The sequence below is a fragment of the Pleurodeles waltl genome, chromosome 2_2 (genome assembly GCF_031143425.1).
Source record: "Pleurodeles waltl isolate 20211129_DDA chromosome 2_2, aPleWal1.hap1.20221129, whole genome shotgun sequence".
NCBI lineage: Eukaryota > Metazoa > Chordata > Amphibia > Caudata > Salamandridae > Pleurodeles > Pleurodeles waltl.
Genome location: NC_090439.1, coordinates 912,591,116 through 912,615,253, shown reverse-complemented (window position 1 = coordinate 912,615,253; position 24,138 = coordinate 912,591,116).

Sequence of the window (24,138 nt, the reverse complement as noted above, 5' to 3'; positions counted from 1 at the left end):
GTTAGGTTAGTGTAGGTCAGTGTGTAGTTTAGGCTTTTTATTAGGTAGTGATTTTTAGTATTAATAAATCTTGTTAGTTTCCTACAATATGGTGTCCATGATGATTGACTGTCTGGGTGGTATCATGTCTGCTCTGCTCACGTTAGGAAAATGTCTTTGGGTGTGCATTCATTGTTGATTTACATATCTCACTGTGTGTATCCCATACAACCAAGGACCTGTCCGATTAACAGAGGTACGACATCAGCTACTCAATAGGTTATTCAGTGCAGTTTCTAACACTCTGGTTGTGCATGAATGCAAATTCTAAGACAGGATTAATTGTTGGGAAGTTTTGAATATTGCACTCCACATCATTTGGGGAATACATACTGGTACACTAATGGCTGCCCCTCACAATCTTACATATGCCTATTTTGTTTGTCACATAAATGTTGTACTGGTACAATCAATAGCGATACTTCCAGACACGTGTTCTGAACCACACATGCCATATGTAAACATGCATGGTACCTTAAGACTCAGAAATGTTGTTGTAGTCCACAATGCTATCAGTCACCTTAATCATTTATGGGTCTATGTGTATGGCTTTGTGTCTAACAGAAAGTCACACATGTCCTTTTGTTCTGTAGTCATTGCCCTAGCTTCACACAATGCATAGATTTAAAACAGTTGAGGATCACTGCCAAAACACAGTACATATGTGAATATGGTAATTTATTAACATGTGCAAGATTTGTTTTTTCAGATGATGTACAATGTACAGTTCACTGACACCATGAAAGATTCCAAGCCATTGAATGCCCAGTCAGAGTCCAAGGGTGAGGGACATGTCATGAGACCTGTGTGTAGAGAGGTGAGCATCAGTGAGGAAGTGTCCAAATTGACCATAGGTAGGAATTGAGACTACGGCAGTCCAGTCATGATACGTCAACTGTGGTAGAGTGAAGAGGGCACATTGGTAGCTGTCACTACACTGGAATGATCGTAAGCACAGAACTAAAGAGCTACTGTCCATGTGGCACAGCCTGTAGCTACGGGGTGGTTTTTCTAGTGAATGTTGTTCCTTTCACTTCTTCATTCTCTGATGTGTGTGGTGCCTCCTGTGCCATGGGTGGTGGTGTTGTTGAAGTTAAGGGGGCACAAACACATCAGGGGATAGAAATATGAAATCAAAGGTCCCGGCAGCTGCCATTTGTGGGAAAGTGAAAGGAATCATTGCAGCAAGGAGAAACTGCGGGTTTCGCAACACAGCAGCTACATTAAGGTGGTAGGCAGCCATATTTTCAAGGAGGGAGGCCAGATTCCACTGCATGGATGCTAGGTCATTTTGGATAGCCCCCAGTCTGTTATCAAACATGCTGCTGTCACTTTGGAAGGACATTTGTTCCAGCCTGTGCCTCAGGACAGAAGCTATGTCAGCCAGGGACTGATGGAGTCCACGTAGCAGGGAGTGGGGGCCTCTGATTGCATCAGCTTTGTCCTTATTTGGACTGAAGCACCTCTGCACTGCCTGGTAATGTCTGGGCCCTCAGCTTCCAGGGCTGTGGCTGGACTGGTCAGTGCAGTGTTGGTTGTTGGATGGTTCATGTGGAGATCCCACAACTCTATGGTGGTCATTACAACCCTGGCGGACGGTGTTAAAGCAGCGGTAAAACTGCCAACACGCCGGCGGTAAAAAAATTGCAATTACGACCGTGGCGGAAACCGCCAACAAAGACAGCCACTTTAACACTCCGACCGCCACGGCGGTACAAACAAACAGCGCGGCGGTCACCGCCAACAGACAGGCGGGAGACAATGTACATAGTATTCCAGGTAGTGCATTAAGATAGTCCATGGAACACTGGGACCACACGGTATGGGCAAGGCCCACACAAGATCCCCGACCATGACGGAGAGAACACTGCAGGGGCATCAGATACCAAGAAAACAGGCACCTCAGGGGGAGGGAAAGGGGGGGCACCTCAGCCGCTTGAGTGCACGATGCCAAATCCACGAGGGGGCCACATGCCCACTGTTCCATCCTGGGGAGTGCAAAGCCACAGTCTCACAAGTCTCTACAGTGGGTGGTCTGCCCACTGTTCAATCCTGGGGAGTGCAAAGCCACAGTCTCTCAAGTCTCTACAGTAGGTGGTCTGCCCACTGTTCCATCCTGGGGAGTGCAAAGCCACAGTCTCTCAAGTCTCTGCAGTGGGTGGTCTGCCCACTGTTCAATCCAGGGGAGTGCAAAGCCACAGTCTCTCAAGTCTAACAAGTGGGTGGTCTGCCCACTGTTCAATCCAGGGGAGTGCAAAGCCACAGTCTCACAAGTGGATGACAGTCTCCACTGGTTCTGGAGGGGGCATGGTGCGCAGAGTGCATCATTCACCCGTGACGGACTCATTTGCGTCAGTGCCCCTGCCGCTCATGGGCTAGCGGTGCTTGAGATGGCGGTGCCCTGTTCAGCGGTGCTTGAGATGGCGGTGCCCTGTTCAGCGGTGCTTGAGATGGCGGTGCCCTGTTCAGCGGTGCTTCAGATGGCAGTCTCCATTGCAGGGTCGCAGCTGCTGGCGGTCCTTCATGGCCCAGCGGGGCTGGCAGTCCTTCATGGCCCAACGGGCCTTTTACTGGCGGTCCTTCATGGCCCAACGGGCCTTTTGCTGGCGGTCCTTAATGGCCCAGCTGGGCTTGTGCTGCCGGTGGCCTCCTGGGCAGCTGGGCTGGTGTTGGCGGTGGCCTCCTGGGCAGCTGGGCTGGTGCTGGCGGTGGCCTCCTGGGCAGCTGGGCTGGTGCTGGTGGTGGCCTCCTAGACAGCGGGATGGCGGTCTTCTCCGTCGTGCTGCTCTTCCCAGACTTGCCGAGTTTCTTGTGGCCCTTCCCCTCCTTGGAAGGTGTCACAGCTGACTCCACACTCCCAACGGGACTCCTGGGAGCGGCTTTGGTGGCTGGAGTCTTGCCCCTCTCCCGCCGGGCACTGGTCAACTTCTGATGCTTCACAGGTGGGGGACTGTCTGTGCTGTGGCTCCATGCCACACTGGCTGCCCTGGTTGCCGGTGCACTCCACATTCCGGTGACTACAGGCACCACTGGTCCCGGAGATGTTGTGGCTGAGGTGCTAGTTCGGGACCTAGGAGACGGACGGGGTGGGGGAGGTGTGGGAAAGAGGTCAAGGTTGGACAGGAAAAGTTTTTTGGACACACTGGGACGGGTAGCTGGAGGGGGTTTGGGAGTGGAGGAAGAGGTGGTGGTTGTAGGAGGTGTACGTTTGGTGACTTTGGGTGAAGGTGCATGCGCTGGAGGTTGTCATGAGGTGGATGACTGTTGGGTGGGCGTGTGCCTGCATCTGTGTATCTTGGGAGGGGGTGTCACAGACACACTGGGAGAGGACACAGTGGACGTGTGAATGGTAGTGGGGGTGGTGACTGCATGTGTGCGGGGTGTGGTGGTGGGTGTGCTGGAGAGGGACGTAGTGGCTGTAGAGGTAGTGCATGCAGGTGTGAGTGTAGACGAGACTGGGAGGGAGGAGGGAGACGAGGAGGAGGGGGACACAGTGGAGGCAGTGGATGTTGGTGTGTCTGCATGTGTGTGATGCTTGCTTGAGTGCCTGTGGGATGTGTGGTGCTTATGTTTGCCTGAGCTTCCCGTGGGTGTTGACGTGTGTGGATGTTGGTCTGTAGGTGTGCTTGGGATAGGCTGAGGTACAGGGGATTGGGTCGGGGTTGAGGAAGTTGGAGGGGGGAGGCTAGAGACGGGGACAATGGCTGCCATCAGTGCTGAGGCCAGAGTCTGATAAGCTCGGTGAAGGGCCGCCTGACCAGAATGAATGCCCTCCAGGAATGCATTGGTTTGTTGCAACTGCCTCTCTACACCCTGGATGGCATTCAAAATGGTAGACTGCCAAACAGTGAGGGACCTGAGGAGGTCAATGGCCTCCTCACTGAGGGCCGCAGGGGTAACTGGGGCAGGGCCTGGGGTGCCTGGGGCGAAGGTGATGCCCACCCTCCTGGGTGAGCGGGCACAGGGCAAAAGTTGAGGGGCTGCTGGGAGGGCGGTGCTGGTAGGGTGGGTGGCGGCTGTACCTGTAGATGCGGGGGGCACAGATGTTGCCGCCATCACAAGGGAGCTCCCATCAGATAACAAGTCCGTGTCGCTGGTGTCAGCTCCTGTCCCCGCCATGGAGCTCCCCTCGCCCTCAGTCCCACTGGTGAATTCAGACTCTGTAGTGTCGCCCTCCAGGGCCATGTGGGATGCAGCTTCCTCGTGCTCCGTTGCCACTGCTCCTCCGCCTGATGATGCTAATGCACACAAGAACAGGGAGACCACAAAAAGTGGGGGGGGGAGACAGAAGAAAGACATGTTGAGTGCATGCATTACCGCTACAGTTGGCGGACACGACAGACACAGAAGCCCCCTGCACTATGCCACGCTCTTGGGCTCCACTGTTCAATTTCTGGGAAATGGCCTACAAGGCTATGGACGACATCTGCACACATAGATGACACAGGGGCATGACTAGCTGTACTTGGCACTCTACAGAGGTGGGCTGGGGTGCCACATGGCCTGACATACGGAGGGTCCTTCCCTACGGAACTCGCCCTGGCCTAGGGAAACCCACAGCCCACCTCCCCCACCCAGACACCTCCACTGCGCGCCAAGGCAGCATAATGAGAGTGTACTCACCCCCTTGTGGCTGCTGTGATGCCCTCAAGCACCTATCCAACTCCAGGTAGGCCACCGCCAGGATCCTGAACATCAGTGGGGTCATGGTGCGACGGGCACCCCTCCCACGTTGGGAGGCCATCCCCAGCTGAGCCTCCGCCGTCTTCTTGCTCCAGCGGCGAATGTCCTCCCATCTTTTCCGGCAGTGGGTGCTCCGTCTGTGGTAGACCCCCAGGGTCCGGACGTCCTTGGTGATGGCACGCCAAATATCTTTCTTCTGGTGGGCGCTGACCTACATGAAGTGTACAGGGGAAAAAGAGAAGTTATTACCAACTGCACCGTTGAAGTGATTGGCCCCCATCCCTAACCTTGCCATGTGGCACATGCATTCACCGTCTTTCATGCACTCAGCACTCTCCCCCCTTCCTTCTTACATCCAGCCCTCTCCACACAGGCATAGCCCATACAACATGCTCCCTGTGTACCTACCTGTTTGTCTGGGGGACCGTAGAGTAGCGTGTACTGGGGGAGGACCCCATCCACGAGTTTCTCCAACTCCTCCGATGTGAAGGAGGGGCCCTTTCCCCAGACACTCGAGCCATTGTCTCTTCCAGACCGAGGTCACAGCAGCACTTGTAGAGTAGGTCCTCTCCTGTCGAAGATCAGGTATCGAGTGATAGAAAATGGCGGTCACGTCCGCGGCGGTGCGTACCGTCACCGCCGGCGTACATCGCCATTGGCCCTTGGGACCCATAGGGTCCAATGTTAACCAATGCAGCATTGCGCTGTGGTCTTCGACCGTGTACCGCGACGGTGTATAACGCCAGCGCAGTTACCTCACATCCCATTGTCCCACTTTACAGGTAAGGCAGCCACCATTTCAGGGGCCCACATTGCTTCATTTCCAACTGCGTCACTCATACCTAGGCCTAGACTCAACACACATACAGCCACCTTATGTGTACGATAGGTATTCTGTGTAAACTGTGGGTACGTACCTCTGAGTTGTTTGACTCTGTGCTCGCTGTTGTCCTTCATAGGCACCGTCCGCTGGGACATGTGAGGACATGGCGGCATCCTCCGGTGTACCGACCGTTGGTGGACCTGTCGACAATGGAGGAGCGACATTTTATTATCACATACAGGCTTGACCGTGCCACAATCCAGGAACTGTGTACCCAGTTGGAGCCAGACCTGATGTCAGCAATCTGCCATCCCACAGGAATGCCCCCTCAAGTGCAGGTGCTGTCAGTGCTCCATTTCCTTGCAAGTGGGTCATTTCAAACAACAGTGGCCATGGCATCAGGGATGTCCCAGCCTATGTTTTCAAACCTATTGTCCAGAGTGTTGTCTGCCCTTCTGAAACACATGCGGAGCTACATCGTTTTCCTTCAGGTTGAGGATTTGCCTACAGTGAAAGGGGATCTCTGTCAGAGTCACCAGATCTTCGGGGTCTGTGCACGTTCCCAACACGTCCACCACTGAACAGCTCCAAGTCTCTGATAGATAAATCACAGAGACTGAGAGAGTTGAAGAGGGGAAGAGGGGATTAGTAAGGGAACAGCTGGAAGGAGACCTGTAGTAAGAAAAAGGTTAGAACGCACAATGTGAAAATTATATCTCCTGAAATCAATACTAGACTATGATTCTAAGCCTAGTCACTCTGAAAACATGAACAATCTAAGAGTTAAGTTTAAAATGACTAGTTTTCAAGATGGCCGGATACCTGTAAGGGAATCAAGATGAATTTAATGAAAATCTTCTTATTCGAGTACTTTCCCTTACATGAGAATCAGAAAAAACATTCTGACTAAATTATAAACCAGTCATATAAATCCTGTTTTGAGAATGTATATTAGGACCATACAATATTGCATCTAGAAACTCTGGCCTTCTGTGTACTCTTAAAATGTTTCAACACAAATTGCGCATATTGCAGATATATATATATATATATATATATATATATATAGTAAAAACCATAAAAGGATTGTGCACCATGAATAACACAATATGGATTCAGGAAACAAATCACACAACTTGTCAACTCGAATATTACAAAAGAAATATCTTAGAATAGTGGCATACAATAAACACCATGAAATAAACTTGAGGAGAGAATCGTGCGTCTTGCCGATTCGAGTATCACCATGTAAAATACCAAGAAACGGTAGCACGCAATGAATATCAAACTCAAATCATCATTAATCGAATCACGCGTCTTGCCGATTTGTAAAACACGATGTAAATGTCAAGAAATAACAGCTCACAATAAATAACAAGATCAAAGTACAATGAAACGAATCGCGCTTCTTTTGCCGATTCTTAAGCCACCATGTAAATGTCAAGAAATGGTAGCGCGCAATGAACAACAAAGTTAAATCCTCATGAAACGAGTTGCGCGTCTTGCCAATTCGTAAAACATAATGTAAATGTCAAGAAATAGTAGCGCACAATGGACAACAATGTTTAAACACCATAAAACGAATCGCTCGTCTTGCCGATTCTTAAGCCACCATGCCAATGTCAAGAAATGGTAGCACGCAATGAATAACAAAGTCAAACCTTTATGAAACAAATCACGCGTCTTGCCTATTTGTAAACTACCATATAAATGTCAAGAAATGGTAGCGCGCAAGTAATCTGTTACTCATTTAAGAATTAAACCAAGAATATGAAAATTCTCAATAACTGTGTCGGAACAGTCCAACCACCGTCTTACCGCCTGGAACAATGATCACCAATGAAGGATGAAGGGCAGAAGACTAGAAGATCCAAATAGGCCGCCGGGACAGGAGCTCAGGAAGAAGCTGCTGCTCTGCACCGGGACCTCTGAATAGTGAGCACTGGGAGTTGGGCTGGCTCTCTTTTATAGAGTCTTTACCCAGCCCAGAACCACGCACAGGCATGTTGCAGGGGAAGTCTCTGGAAGGCCCTGGAAAGGGGCCACACCCTAACAAACTCTGAAAACCTGCAGCAATCCATTGCAAAGGAACAGTATTTGTAAGCATATTAAAATAAGTTTTCAGGATTGAACTCTGCAATTCAAAAGGTTAAACCACAACATATCTGCACAATGCATAAATTATGTTTTGAGAGTGCTGGGTTTTTGCATTTTTGTCACCAATAGAGCACATACTGCTCTGGTGTTGACATTTTCTATGCCCTGGGACACATCCCCAACATCATAGGTGCCATTGATGGGACACATGTGGCTTTGGTACCCCCCCCCACAGGAGTGAACAGGTGTACAGAAACCGGAAGAGTTATCATTCGATGAAAGTACAGATGGTATGTTTGGCAGACCAGTACATCTACCATGTGAATGCCAAGTTCCCTGGCTCAGTGCATGACGCCTACATCCTGCGGAATAGCAGCATCCCTTATGTGATGGGTCAACTCCAGAGGCACCGTGTGCGGCTATTAGGTGAGCACCTGGAAGCAAGTCAGTGGGAATGGTTGTCTGGATCTGGGGATATCCCTCCAGGTTAGTGCGTGTCTAACTATTGTCCCTCACCATTTGCAGGTGACTCTGGGTACCCCAATCTGTCATGGCTACTGACCCCAGTGAGGAATCCCAGGATAAGGGCAGAGGAACGCTATAATGAGGCCCATGGGTGAACTAGGAGGGTGATCGAGCGGACATTCGGCCTCCTGAAGGCCAGGTTCAGGTGCCTCCATATGACAGGTGGATCCCTATTCTACTCACCAAAGAAGGTGTGCCAGATCATCGTGGCCTGCTGTATGCTTCATAACTTGGCTTTGCGACAACAGGTGCCTTTTCTGCAGGAGGATGGTCCAGACGGCGGTGTTGTTGCAGCTGTGGAGCCTGTGGACAGTGAAGACGAGGAACCAGGGGAAGAAGACATGCGCAACAGGGACTCAGTGATCCAGCAATATTTCCAGTGAGACACTGGTAAGAATACATACCTGCCTACTACATGTACTTTAACACCACTACCCCTCTACTGTGTGTAATTTTCACTCAGTGTATGGTCACTGAGTTGTCACTTTCCCTTACGATTTTACAGATGTGGGTCCCACTGTGTGACATCTGCTTAGATTCCTCATTGACTAGAGCTGTGTGACATAGGTATGTTGACATTAAACTTGAAAGAGCATTTTGTCACTGTAATTGCTAATACACTATTTCAAAATCACAGACAGACTCCAGATTGTTTTGTGCTTTAAGTGTGTTTATTTAAGTGCTCAATATTGGAGGGGGTAGTGAAATGGTGAGGGGTGATGGCGGAGGAATGTCCATGGCAGAGTCCAGTCTATTAGTCTCACAGGTGCATTGCCCATATGGGCATAGGAAGTGGAGCTGGGCAGTTTCAGTATGGACAGGGTAACAAAGTGGAACAGTAGGATGACAATCAGGGTGGTCTAATTTCTTGGTGGGGGTCTTGGCATAGTGCTCTGTCTTTGTCCTGGATCTCAGGGACCGTTTGCGGGGTGGTTCTCCCTCTGCAGGGGGTGGGGTACTGGTGTGGTGGTCCTGTTGCGGGGCATCCTGAGCACCTGCGCCGGCGGAGGTGGTGGGCAGTTCATCGTTCATGCTAGTGTAAGGGGCCCCTTGTAATGCCACAGTGTCCCTTCTGGTGTTCACAAGTTCCTTCAGCACCCCTACAATGGTGCCCAGGGTGGAGCTGATGATTCAGAGTTCCTCCCTGAAGCCCATATACTGTTCCTCCTGCAGACGTTGGGTCTCCTGAAACTTGGCCAGTACCGTTGCCATCGTCTCCTGGGAGTGGTGGTAGGTTCCCATGATGGAGGAGAGGGCCTCATTGAGAGTGGGTTCCCTTGGCCTGTCTGCCCCCTGTCGCACAGCAGCCCTCCCAGTTCCCCTGTGTTCCTGGGCCTCCGTCCCCTGGACCGTGTGCACACTACCACTGCCCCCAGGTCACTGTTATTGTTGGGGTGGTGGGTTATCCTGGGTTCCCTGTAGTGGTGGACACACTACTGATTGACGTGTCCTGGGGACGGAGGTATGGGCCCGCTGGGTAGGTGCTGTGCTGGTGTTTCCAGAGGGTGGAAGGTCTGTAGTGGACTGTGACTGGGTGATGGGAACCGACTGTCCTGAGGTCCCCGATGGGCCGGGCTGGTCATCTAGATCCAGTTGGACAGAGGTGCTGTCATCACTGTGGGCCTCTTCTGTTGGTGGTGTGGACATGTGTGGACCCTCCTGTCCGGTGACGTTGGGTAGGGGTCCTGCAGGGATACAAAAGAATGGTTATTACATTTGTGTGTGTCATGGTGTGCAATGGGTGGGTGACCGTGTACCCCAGTGTTTGCATTCCTGTGTGGGACCTTGTGTTAGGATGGTTTAGGGGGTTGTATGGGTATATGCAGTGGGCATGCTTTAGTGATGGGTGTCCATGCTTTGTTGTTGCATGCAAGGCTTGGTGTTGGTATGGGTGGTTTGTGATGTTGGGACATATGTGAGGAATTGGGGTGCTGGGGGCGAGGGTGAGGGTGGGGTATGTGATAGCATGCAGGTAGGGTAGGGGTTGTAATAGTTAAGATTTGACTTACCAGAGTCTATTCCTCCACCTACTCCTGCGAGGCCCTCAGGATGCAGAATCGCCAAGACTTGCTCCTCCCATGTTGTTAGTTGTGGGGTAGGAGGTGGGGGTCCGCCGCCAGTCCACTGAACCGCCAGGTGGTGTCTTGAGACCACGGAACGCACCTTCCCCTGTAGGTCGTTCCACTGCTTCCTGATGTCCTCCCGATTTCTTGGGTGCTGTCCCACTGTGTAGACCCTGTCCACTATTCTTCGCCATAGCTCCATCTTCCTTGCAATGGAGGTGTGCTGCACCTGTGCTCTGAATAGCTGTGGCACTACCTGGACGATTTCCTCCACCATGACCCTGAGCTCCTCCTCTGAGAACCTGGAGTGTCTTTGCCGTGCCATGGGGTGGTGTAGGTGATGTGTGGGGTGGAGTGTGTGGTGATATGTGTGCTGATATGTAGTGGTGTGTTGTGTGAGGTGCGTGGAAGTTCTGTGGGTGATGGTGTTGTGTGCCTGTGGATGCTGTTGTTCTTGCTGGTGCTCTCTCTCTGGCCTTCTTTCGGACTTTTTTGTCGTGGGGGTTCATGGGTGTTGTGGGTGTGTGTTTTATATTGTATTAGGTGTGTGGAAGTGGTGTGTGTATGTGTATCAGGTGTGTGTATTTTGAATTGTCCAATGTGGTAGTGTTTTGTAAATGTGTGTGTATTTTGAGTGCGGCGGTGTGCACCGTCAATGGAATACCGCGGATGAAAGACCGCCACTTGGATTCATGTGTCGTGATAGTGTGGGCGTATTTCTGTTGGTGTGACGGTGGAGGTTTTGTTTTCGCCAGTTTATCACTGACCTTTGGTGTGGCACACTTGTGTGGGTGTTTGAATTTTGGCGGATTCCGAAATGTGGGTCATAATGTTAATGGTCACCAATGTTGTAATGACCACCTGTGTGTCTTCCCTGTGACAGGAGATGGTGTCTGGGAGCAACCCAGGACATCCTGGAGAGTGTCAGCATTGATGGTCAGCAGCGGGTCATCCAGATCATCAGAAACATCCAGGACAGGAGGCTCTGCAGGAGGTAAGGCTTCATCCTCTGCAATGGGATGGTGAAAGGTCAATAGTGGACTTGTAGGGTCTATTGACATGAGTAATCAATTACTTGCTACTGGTGGCTTAGTGACATTGTACTGACCCACACACATCAAGGCACACATTAATGGACCTCTAGTGGCACACTGTGTCACCTGAGCATCATTTCTATGGAGTCACAATTTGCACAATCTGACAGTCCACATTTCCTTGTGTGTTACCCCCTCCTTGATTGACTTATCATGGTCTTCTGGATATATACTCCTTTCATTGATTTGACTGTGTTTCATATTCATGCCATGGGCGTTGTTAGGGATTTGTGCACACACCACAATTGGAGATGTACAGAATAAATTGCATTTGGATTTACAGATATTTGAGTAAGTAACTGACTCCTCTGCCTCCCTATGTGTGTTGTTAGAGTGATGGAAGGGTGTGAGCTGTCCACATGCCTCCTCCTCACCACTTTAAACCATGTGTCCTGCATCCTGCACCACCCATTGTGAGATCCAACCACCTCGTGTGTGTGTGTGCAAACAGGAATTTCTCCCTTCCTGCAGAACAACACTCACCCATGCATCGCAGGTTTCCTTGTTGAAGAGCTGTAAGGATGCTTGCATTTCTGGACTGAGTGTTGTTTTGCTGGAAGATAGACCTTCCTGTTTGCACACATTTATATAAGGTGGTTTATTGGTACGTTGTGTGGTGCAGGATACTGAACACATGACTCACAATAGCTATGTGGAAAGCCTGCCTACTTCTATCACTCTGACGACACACGTGGGCGTGAGTCATGTTGATGTGTGGATGCATCATGTTGGGACACCACATCAGGGGTGGCATTGTAGTCATAGTACTGGGGACTGACATTGTTGTAATCCTATTGAGCACTACTTTCAATGTGTGTTGCAATCATCATCAATCATTGTAAGTGTCAGACAGCATTCCTGTTAGGTGAATTTGGGAGATGTGCACCTTCCTGTATATGTGTATTAGGACCAGCAAGAGGGACACCCTTACAAAATGCAGATTGTGTGGTAAAGTTGGTATTGTCTGTCATATGTTTTGCCAGTCTGCACTGCTGCCTTTCGATTCCTGGACAATTTCTCTTTAGTTCTGCACTTGCAATTCTTCGAGCTCTTCATACAATCAATGACAGTACTCTTCACCTCTGCTACACTGTTGACTTTATTGACAATTGACTGCCATATGGCCTCCTTCCAACATATTGGCAATTTGGAGGTGAGAAAGAGCTAGTGTTAGTGCTCAGTCCCCTCTCTGACCAAGATGTTACTCTCCTCCTCACTGAAGTGACACTTCAGCTTCATTTTCTCCTTCTCCTGTGATCTTGTTGGTCCATCCTGGCTTGTACTGGGTTGATTGGGGTCTCTCTGGGATCTCTCCTGATCCACCTTGTCCATCTTGGGTCCTTGTGGGTTGTTTGGCATTGTTGCAGACTTTTATTTACGCTAATGCTGCAAAAGTCGATCTAGCACGGATTGCGTAAAAAAAACAGCTGCTAGCACTAAATTGCAGCATTAGCGTAATTTTTCTTTATGACGTGTCACAATGGTTAGCATCACTCTTTTTTACACTAACCATTCCTAAGAGCCATGGGGCATTGTTTTATAAATACGGTGCACAAATGGCACAAGGAAATGTTGTTAAATGGCATTAATGTTTTTGACACAACTGCGCTAGCACAGCTGTGCATAATTTTTCTTAAATTTGGGCCTTAGTGCATCCACTTCTTTCTGGGTTTTTTCTGTTTGTAGAGTCCTGAAAATGATGAGAAGAATCGAAATACTGATACAAATCTGGCTTTCTAATCTTAACCCGGTTCCACAAATTGTATTAACACCTGTTAGACCCTTGCATTGGAGATCAGTCCTTTTTTGTTTTATTTTCTGCTTCTTTTTAGTCTCTGGCACAGGTGTCTCCTGCTAGAACTCTGAATCTCATTTTAAGCTTTGAGATGCGGTTTAAGAGACTATAGGCCAGATATATGACTGTCAGTGTTTGTTACTCACAATTTGCAATTTTTAGCGACTCACAAGTTCAGAGTCGCAAACACTGATGTAGAACACTGTATGAGACACTGTTTGCAATTCACAAATGGTTTGCAAGGGACCTGTCTCATTAATATTTCTGAGGCAAGTCGCAATGTGCGACTTCTTGGGAATGTCCGGCACTCACAAAGATGGTGGCTTATTGGGATCAGCAGACCACCACGTCTGTGATTGCTTTTGAAATAAAGGAGTTGTTTTTTATTTGAAGACCATTATCCTTAAAGGGAAATGGGATAATAGGATGCATTTCAGAAATAAAAATGAAACATTTTATTTTTATTGTTTTTGTTGGAGTGGGCAGTGGTTTGTGGGACCACTGTGTGCTCCGAAAAAATGTTTGTGTCCCCCATTCAAAAGAGGAAGGGATCCCTAAGGGACCCTTTCCAATTCACAAATGGCTTACCACCAATTTGAAATTGGTGGTAATCTGTGAATGCTTTGCAACTGCATTCCCAGTTGCAAAACATTCATAAATATCAGTGCGACTCGCTATTAGGAAGGGATCCCCCTTGCATGTTCCTTCCTAATAGTCACTTGCAAACACTATTTTGCGAGTCGATCATAGGTTACTGACTTGCAAAATAGGGTTAGCCTAGGAAAATGCCTTTTACTGGTAGAAAATTGCCCGGCCAGTAAAATGCATTGTACACCTGGCCTTATGAACTAAAGTTATCATGGCCCAGAGAGGTGTGGACTTCAAACCGTATTTTCGTTAAGTTCCCTTTCTCAATCCTGTTAGCCTCAGGCACACTAGCAGCAGAACTGCGAGTTCTCTTCAAACATTACTCAGAAATATTGAAGCAAATGCCTTGAAGTTGCCTATCAATTTCATCCCCCCATCCAGAGCAGGTGCCGCTCCATGTTCACTGTGTACTTGGTTTATCATCTCTAGTAATACTGCAAAAGAAGTGTATCGTGGGTACTAGTGTAAACACTCGCAAATAATGTTTCCCAAAGTGCTAAATTCCTCCACAGGTGGTACCATTCCAAAAGGAAGGCATGTTGTCAAAACACTATTCTCATCTTGGGGTGTTGTATGAGAACAGACCACTACCAACTGTTTGGTCTTACAAGCAATCCAGCATGCAATTTCATCTTTTTTTGTGCCCAATTTGACCATGATAGCATTAATAGTCTGTGGCCTTACTGCTTGTATTGTGGCATGCTTGTTTGGTGCTGGTCTAGGAGCAGCTGCTCCCCTAATAGTTGTTTTAGGACATACTAACAAAGTCACCAATAAAAAGACACTACCTTAGTTAATAACTGTATTACTTCTGAAAGTGTCATATTTGCTGTGTCAGGATATGGTCGACATGTATCCAATATGGCCCGGCATAACTAAGGAGACCCATTCTAACATTCTGCACTACATGTGGCAGTGGGCCAGCAAACAATGCGTGGCCTTCTTCATACCCTAACAATACTAAAGGATGAGGAACATGAATAACTGGTGTTGTGGCTTATTTGTATGATTAAATTGCCCAGTATTGCCATCTACAAGCTCAAACTCCACCCATTGGGAACATATTTTAAAAGGAAATGCAGCATGAACAGATCTAACAAATGTTACCACACCCCTCATGTTAGGGACACAGCTAGCAAGAATATGTTTTATGATTGGTGCCCTATAGCTTCATGATAGTAACTTGCACCATTTTCAACAAACATGAGACTGAAAAAACAGAAATCAAAATAGGGAATAACATTTTATAAATCAAGTGATTGACAAACCTACAGCAAATTTGAAGTATCTAAATGAGCTGCAGGAGGTACCCAATATTACAAAGAGTGTCTCTGCCATGTACAATACTGTGTCTTCAAAATTACTCAAGGATCTAGAAAATTCATGGTCTGTGGTTGGGCACCAAATGATATGTTTTCTAGAGTTATCTAGAAACACAGAGTTCACTTTTTTTAGACCTCCCTCACACAAAGGACTAAGCCAATGTGTCAAACCAAAGCAGAATAAACAATGTGCTGCAAGCATTTCACAACCCACTAAGCAATATATTGTGAGAGATGTGTTTCAGGTAATGATCCCGTTCTTGTAACATTGCAGGAACAGTCAGTGAAACCACAAATCCTCTTTTATTAAAGAACTACACACTCAAGAACATTAAAACATGAGGAATACATTTTAAATATTAATTTAATATCAGAATCCTAATCAAGTGCACATGATATGAATTGTACCCAAAAAAAAAAAAAATGACAGCAGCAATGTTCACCAAAGTTATAAATAAGAGAAACCAGTGTAACATGATTGAGGTGATAGGTATATAGCAATTGTACCCTCATTCTGCTACTTCTAAGCACTAATCTGTTTATGGCAAAGCAAAAAGTGAAACCTATGTCAAGTTGCATAGATGGTACATGTTAGACTTTTCATCCTTGGCGTGGTCTCCCTTAACTTTTTGCCTCTATTCCCCAGGTTGTTGATGTGTGCTTGTAAGGAAATGCCTCCTTGGCATGGTTGCCCCCTGACTTTTTGCCTTTGCTGATGCTATGTTTACAATTGAAAGTGTGCTGAGGCCTGCTAACCAGGCCCCAGCACCAGTGTTCTTTCCCTAACCTGTACTTTTGTATCCACAATTGGCAGACCCTGGCATCCAGATAAGTCCCTTGTAACTGGTACTTCTAGTACCAAGGGCCCTGATGCCAAGGAAGGTCTCTAAGGGCTGCAGCATGTCTTATGCCACCCTGGAGACCTCTCACTCAGCACAGACACACTGCTTGCCAGCTTGTGTGTGCTAGTGAGAACAAAACGAGTAAGTCGACATGGCACTCCCCTCAGGGTGCCAGGCCAGCCTCTCACTGCCTATGCAGTATAGGTAAGACACCCCTCTAGCAGGCCTTACAGCCCTAAGGCAGGGTGCACTATACCATAGGTGAGGGTACCAGTGCATGAGCATGGTACCCCTACAGTGTCTAAACAAAACCTTAGACATTGTAAGTGCAGGGTAGCCATAAGAGTATATGGTCTGGGAGTCTGTCAAACACGAACTCCACAGCACCATAATGGCTACACTGAAAACTGGGAAGTTTGGTATCAAACTTCTCAGCACAATAAATGCACACTGATGCCAGTGTACATTTTATTGTAAAATACACCACAGAGGGCACCTTAGAGGTGCCCCCTGAAACTTAACCGACTGTCTGTGTAGGCTGACTAGTTCCAGCAGCCTGCCACACCAGAGACATGTTGCTGGCCCCATGGGGAGAGTGCCTTTGTCACTCTGAGGCCAGTAACAAAGCCTGCACTGGGTGGAGATGCTAACACCTCCCCCAGGCAGGAGCTGTAACACCTGGCGGTGAGCCTCAAAGGCTCACCCCTTTGTCACAGCCCAGCAGGGCACTCCAGCTTAGTGGAGTTGCCCGCCCCCTCCGGCCACGGCCCCCACTTTTGGCGGCAAGGCTGGAGGGAACAAAGAAAGCAACAAGGAGGAGTCACTGGCCAGTCAGGACAGCCCCTAAGGTGTCCTGAGCTGAGGTGACTCTGACTTTTAGAAATCCTCCATCTTGCAGATGGAGGATTCCCCCAATAGGGTTAGGATTGTGACCCCCTCCCCTTGGGAGGAGGCACAAAGAGGGTGTACCCACCCTCAGGGCTAGTAGCCATTGGCTACTAACCCCCCAGACCTAAACACGCCCTTAAATTTAGTATTTAAGGGCTACCCTGAACCCTAGAAAATTAGATTCCTGCAACTACAAGAAGAAGGACTGCCTAGCTGAAAACCCCTGCAGAGGAAGACCAGAAGACGACAACTGCCTTGGCTCCAGAAACTCACCGGCCTGTCTCCTGCCTTCCAAAGATCCTGCTCCAGCGACGCCTTCCAAAGGGACCAGCGACCTCGACATCCTCTGAGGACTGCCCCTGCTTCAAAAAGACAAGAAACTCCCGAGGACAGCGGACCTGCTCCAAGAAAAGCTGCAACTTTGTTTCCAGCAGCTTTAAAGAACCCTGCAAGCTCCCCGCAAGAAGCGTGAGACTTGCAACACTGCACCCGGCGACCCCGACTCGGCTGGTGGCGATCCAACACCTCAGGAGGGACCCCAGGACTACTCTAAGACTGTGAGTACAAAAACCTGTCCCCCCTGAGCCCCCACAGCGCCGCCTGCAGAGGGAATCCCGAGGCTTCCCCTGACCGCGACTCTTTGAATCCTAAGTCCCGACACCTGGGAGAGACCCTGCACCCGCAGCCCCCAGGACCTGAAGGACCGGACTTTCACTGGAGGAGTGACCCCCAGGAGTCCCTCTCCCTCGACCAAGTGGAGGTTTCCCCGAGGAACCCCCCCCCTTGCCTGCCTGCAGCGCTGAAGAGATCCCAAGATCTCCCATTGACTTCCATTACAAACCCGACGCTTGTTTCTACACTGCACCCGGCCGCCCCCGCGCTGCTGAGGGTGAAATCTCTGTGTGGACTTGTGTCCCCCCCGGTGCCCTACAAAACCCCCCTGGTCTGCCCTCCGAAGACGCGGGTACTTACCTGCAAGCAGACCGGAACCGGGGCACCCCCATCTCTCCATTCTAGCCTATGTGTTTTGGGCACCACTTTGAACTCTGCACCTGACCGGCCCTGAGCTGCTGGTGTGGTGACTTTGGGGTTGCTCTGAACCCCCAACGGTGGGCTACCTTGGACCAAGAACTAAGCCCTGTAAGTGTCTTACTTACCTGGTTAACTTAACAAATACTTACCTCCCCTAGGAACTGTGAAAATTGCACTAAGTGTCCACTTTTAAAACAGCTATTTGTGAATAACTTGAAAAGTATACATGCAATTTTGATGATTTGAAGTTCCTAAAGTACTTACCTGCAATACCTTTCGAATGAGATATTACATGTAGAATTTGAACCTGTGGTTCTTAAAATAAACTAAGAAAATATATTTTTCTATACAAAAACCTATTGGCTGGATTTGTCTCTGAGTGTGTGTACCTCATTTATTGTCTATGTGTATGTACAACAAATGCTTAACACTACTCCTTGGATAAGCCTACTGCTCGACCACACTACCACAAAATAGAGCATTAGTATTATCTCTTTTTGCCACTATCTTACCTCTAAGGGGAACCCTTGGACTCTGTGCATGCTATTCCTTACTTTGAAATAGCACATACAGAGCCAACTTCCTACATTGGGGATCAGCGGTGGGGTACAAGACTTTGCATTTGCTGGACTACTCAGCCAATACCTGATCACACGACAAATTCCAAAATTGTCATTAGAAATTCATTTTTGCAATTTGAAATTTTTCTAAATTCTTAAAAGTCCTGCTAGGGCCTTGTGTGTTAAGTCCCTGTTTAGCATTGTCTTTTAGAGTTTAAAAGTTTGTTAAAAGTTTGAAATTAGATTCTAGAAACAGTTTTAGATTCTTAAAAAAGTATTCCAACTCTTAGCAGAATAATGTCTGATACAGAGATGCAGGTGGTGGAACTCGACACCACACCTTACCTCCATCTTAAGATGAGGGAGCTAAGGTCTCTCTGTAATATCAAAAAAATAACCATTGGCTCCAGACCTACCAAAATTCAGCTCCAGGAGCTGTTGGCAGAGTTTGAAAAAGCCAACCCCTCTGATGATGACCTCACAGAGGAAGAAATTAGTGACTTGGAGGCCAATGTCCCTCCTCCAGTCCTAAATAGGGAGAACAGGACCCCTCAAGTCCTGTCTCCAACTGTGTTAGTCAGAAATAGTGAGTCCCTCACAGGAGGGTCCCACATTTCTGAAATCACTGAGGATGCTCTCAGTGAAGATGACCTCCTGTTAGCCAGGATGGCCAAAAGATTGGCTTTAGAGAGACAGCTCCTAGCCATAGAAAGGGAAAGACAAGAGATGGGCCTAGGACCCATCAATGGTGGCAGCAATATAAATAGGGTCAGAGATTCTCCTGACATGTTAAAAATCCCCAAAGGGATTGTGACAAAATATGAAGATGGTGATGACATCACCAAATGGTTCACAGCTTTTGAGAGGGCTTGTGTAACCAGAAAAGTGAACAGATCTCACTGGGGTGCTCTCCTTTGGGAAATGTTCACTGGAAAGTGTAGGGATAGACTCCTCACACTCTCTGGAAAAGATGCAGAATCTTATGACCTCATGAAGGGTACCCTGATTGAGGGCTTTGGATTCTCCACTGAGGAGTACAGGATTAGGTTCAGGGGGGCTCAAAAATCCTCGAGCCAGACCTGGGTTGACTTTGTTGACTACTCAGTGAAAACACTAGATGGTTGGATTCAAGGCAGTGGTGTAAGTAATTATGATGGGCTGTACAATTTATTTGTGAAAGAACACCTGTTAAGTAATTGTTTCAATGATAAACTGCATCAGCATCTGGTAGACCTAGGACCAATTTCTCCCCAAGAATTGGGAAAGAAGGCGGACCATTGGGTCAAGACAAGGGTGTCCAAGACTTCAACAGGGGGTGACCAAAAGAAAGGGGTCACAAAGACTCCCCAGGGGAAGGGTGATGAGACAACCAAAACTAAAAATAGTAAAGAGTCTTCTACAGGCCCCCAAAAACCTGCACAGGAGGGTGGGCCCAGAGCCTCTTCACAAAACAATGGGTACAAGGGTAAAAACTTTGATCCCAAAAAGGCCTGGTGTCATAGCTGTAAACAGCATGGACACCAAACTGGAGACAAGGCCTGTCCCAAGAAAGGTTCCACTCCAAACTCCCATCCAGGTAACACTGGTATGGCTAGTCTCCAAGTGGGATCAACAGTGTGCCCAGAGCAAATCAGGGTCCACACTGAAGCTACTCTAGTTTCTGAGGGTGGGGTGGATTTAGCCACACTAGCTGTCTGGCCGCCTAACATGCAAAAATACAGACAGCAACTCTTAATTAATGGGACTAGAATAGAGGGCCTGAGGGATACAGGTGCCAGTGTCACCATGGTGACAGAGAAACTGGTTTCCCCTGGCCAATACCTGACTGGAAAAACTTACACAGTCACCAACACTGACAATCAGAGAAAAGTACATCCCATGGCAATGGTGACTTTAGAATGGGGAGGGGTCAATGGCCTGAAACAGGTGGTGGTCTCCTCAAATATCCCAGTGGACTGTCTGCTTGGAAATGACCTGGAGTCCTCAGCATGGGCTGAGGTAGAACTAAAAACCCATGCAGCAATGCTGGGTATCCCTGAACTGGTGTGTGTGAAAACCAGAGCACAATGCAAGGCACAGGGTGAACAAGTAGAGCTGGAGTCTGGAAGAATGGCCCAGCCTACCAAGAGGAAAGGAAAGTCAGTTGGGAAACCAACTGCAACACAGCAAAAGAAAGGGAACCTCTCTTCTCAGGAAGAAGTTCTGCCCTCTGAGGGAACTGAGCCTTTGGAGCTTGAACCTTATCAGGTTGAGCTCTTAGGCCCAGGGGGACCCTCAAGGGAGGAGCTGTGTAAGGGACAAGAAACCTGTCCCTCTCTTGAAGGCCTTAGGCAGCAAGCTGCTGAAGAGTCCAAAGGCAAGAAAAATGGAACACATAGGGTCTATTGGGAAGATGGGCTCCTGTACACTGAGGCCAGAGACCCCAAACCTGGTGCCACTAGGAGAGTGGTAGTGCCTCAGCTGTTCAGGAAGTTCATCCTAACATTGGCCCATGACATTCCCCTTGCTGGACATTTGGGACAAACCAAGACGTGGGAGAGGTTAGTCAACCACTTCTACTGGCCCAATATGTCCAACATGGTTAAGGAGTTTTGCCTCTCCTGCCCCACCTGTCAAGCCAGTGGTAAGACAGGTGGACATCCAAAGGCCCCCCTCATTCCACTTCCAGTGGTGGGGGTTCCCTTTGAAAGAGTGGGTGTGGACATAGTTGGTCCACTGGAACCTCCCACAGCCTCAGGAAATATGTATATCCTGGTAGTAGTGGATCATGCTACCAGGTATCCTGAAGCTATTCCCCTTAGGTCGACTACTGCCCCTGCAGTAGCCAAGGCCCTCATTGGTATCTTTACCAGAGTGGGTTTCCCTAAGGAGGTGGTGTCTGACAGAGGTACCAACTTCATGTCAGCATACCTAAAGCACATGTGGAATGAGTGTGGAGTGACTTATAAATTCACTACACCATACCATCCACAAACTAATGGCTTGGTTGAGAGATTCAACAAGACATTAAAAGGCATGATCATGGGGCTCCCAGAAAAACTCAAAAGGAGATGGGATGTCCTCTTGCCATGTCTGCTTTTCGCTTACAGAGAGGTGCCACAGAAGGGAGTAGGATTCTCACCCTTTGAACTTCTGTTTGGTCATCCTGTAAGGGGACCACTTGCCCTTGTTAAAGAAGGCTGGGAGAGACCTCTCCATGAGCCTAAACAGGACATAGTGGACTATGTACTTGGCCTTCGCTCTAGAATGGCAGAGTACATGGAAAAGGCAACCAAAAACCTTGAGGCCAGCCAACAGCTCCAGAAGTTTTGGTATGACCAAAAGGCTGCACTGGTTGAATTCCAACCAGGGCAGAAAGTCTGGGTTCTGGAGCCTGTGGCTCCCAGGGCACTCCAGGACAAATGGAGTGGCCCTTACCCAGTGCTAGAAAGGAAGAGTCAGGTCACCTACCTGGTGGACCTGGGCACAAGCAGGAGCCCCAAGAGGGTGATCCATGTGAACCGCCTTAAGCTCTTCCACGACAGGGCTGATGTCAATCTGTTGATGGTAACAGATGAGGATCAGGAGGCAGAGAGTGAACCTCTCCCTGATCTTCTGTCATCAGACCCAAAAGATGGCACAGTAGATGGAGTGATCTACTCAGACACCCTCTCTGGCCAACAGCAAGCTGATTGTAGGAGAGTCCTACAACAGTTTCCTGAACTCTTCTCCTTAACCCCTGGTCAGACACACCTGTGTACCCATGATGTGGACACAGGAGACAGCATGCCTGTCAAGAACAAAATCTTTAGACAATCTGACCATGTTAAGGAAAGCATCAAGGTGGAAGTCCACAAGATGCTGGAATTGGGAGTAATTGAGCGCTCTGACAGCCCCTGGGCTAGCCCAGTGGTCTTAGTCCCCAAACCTCACACCAAAGATGGAAAGAAAGAGATGAGGTTTTGTGTGGACTACAGAGGGCTCAATTCTGTCACCAAGACAGATGCCCATCCAATTCCAAGAGCTGATGAGCTCATTGATAAATTAGGTGCTGCCAAATTTCTAAGTACCTTTGACTTGACAGCAGGGTACTGGCAAATAAAAATGGCACCTGGAGCAAAAGAAAAGACAGCATTCTCCACACCTGATGGGCATTATCAGTTTACTGTTATGCCCTTTGGTTTAAAGAATGCCCCTGCCACCTTCCAAAGGTTGGTGAATCAAGTCCTTGCTGGCTTGGAGTCCTTTAGCACAGCTTATCTTGATGATATTGCTGTCTTTAGCTCCACCTGGCAGGATCACCTGGTCCACCTGAGGAAGGTTTTGAAGGCTCTGCAATCTGCAGGCCTCTCTATCAAGGCATCCAAATGCCAGATAGGGCAGGGAACTGTGGTTTACTTGGGCCACCTTGTAGGTGGAGGCCAAGTTCAGCCACTCCAACCCAAGATCCAGACTATTCTGGACTGGGTAGCTCCAAAAACCCAGACTCAAGTCAGGGCATTCCTTGGCTTGACTGGGTATTACAGGAGGTTTGTGAAGGGATATGGATCCATTGTGACAGCCCTCACTGAACTCACCTCCAAGAAAATGCCCAAGAAAGTGAACTGGACTGTGGAATGCCAACAGGCCTTTGACACCCTGAAACAAGCAATGTGCTCAGCACCAGTTCTAAAAGCTCCAGATTATTCTAAGCAGTTCATTGTGCAGACTGATGCCTCTGAACATGGGATAGGGGCAGTTTTGTCCCAAACAAATGATGATGGCCTTGACCAGCCTGTTGCTTTCATTAGCAGGAGGTTACTCCCCAGGGAGCAGCGTTGGAGTGCCATTGAGAGGGAGGCCTTTGCTGTGGTTTGGTCCCTGAAGAAGCTGAGACCATACCTCTTTGGGACTCACTTCCTAGTTCAAACTGACCACAGACCTCTCAAATGGCTGATGCAAATGAAAGGTGAAAATCCTAAACTGTTGAGGTGGTCCATCTCCCTACAGGGAATGGACTTTATAGTGGAACACAGACCTGGGACTGCCCATGCCAATGCAGATGGCCTTTCCAGGTTCTTCCACTTAGAAAATGAAGACTCTCTTGGGAAAGGTTAGTCTCATCCTCTTTCGTTTGGGGGGGGGTTGTGTAAGGAAATGCCTCCTTGGCATGGTTGCCCCCTGACTTTTTGCCTTTGCTGATGCTATGTTTACAATTGAAAGTGTGCTGAGGCCTGCTAACCAGGCCCCAGCACCAGTGTTCTTTCCCTAACCTGTACTTTTGTATCCACAATTGGCAGACCCTGGCATCCAGATAAGTCCCTTGTAACTGGTACTTCTAGTACCAAGGGCCCTGATGCCAAGGAAGGTCTCTAAGGGCTGCAGCATGTCTTATGCCACCCTGGAGACCTCTCACTCAGCACAGACACACTGCTTGCCAGCTTGTGTGTGCTAGTGAGAACAAAACGAGTAAGTCGACATGGCACTCCCCTCAGGGTGCCAGGCCAGCCTCTCACTGCCTATGCAGTATAGGTAAGACACCCCTCTAGCAGGCCTTACAGCCCTAAGGCAGGGTGCACTATACCATAGGTGAGGGTACCAGTGCATGAGCATGGTACCCCTACAGTGTCTAAACAAAACCTTAGACATTGTAAGTGCAGGGTAGCCATAAGAGTATATGGTCTGGGAGTCTGTCAAACACGAACTCCACAGCACCATAATGGCTACACTGAAAACTGGGAAGTTTGGTATCAAACTTCTCAGCACAAT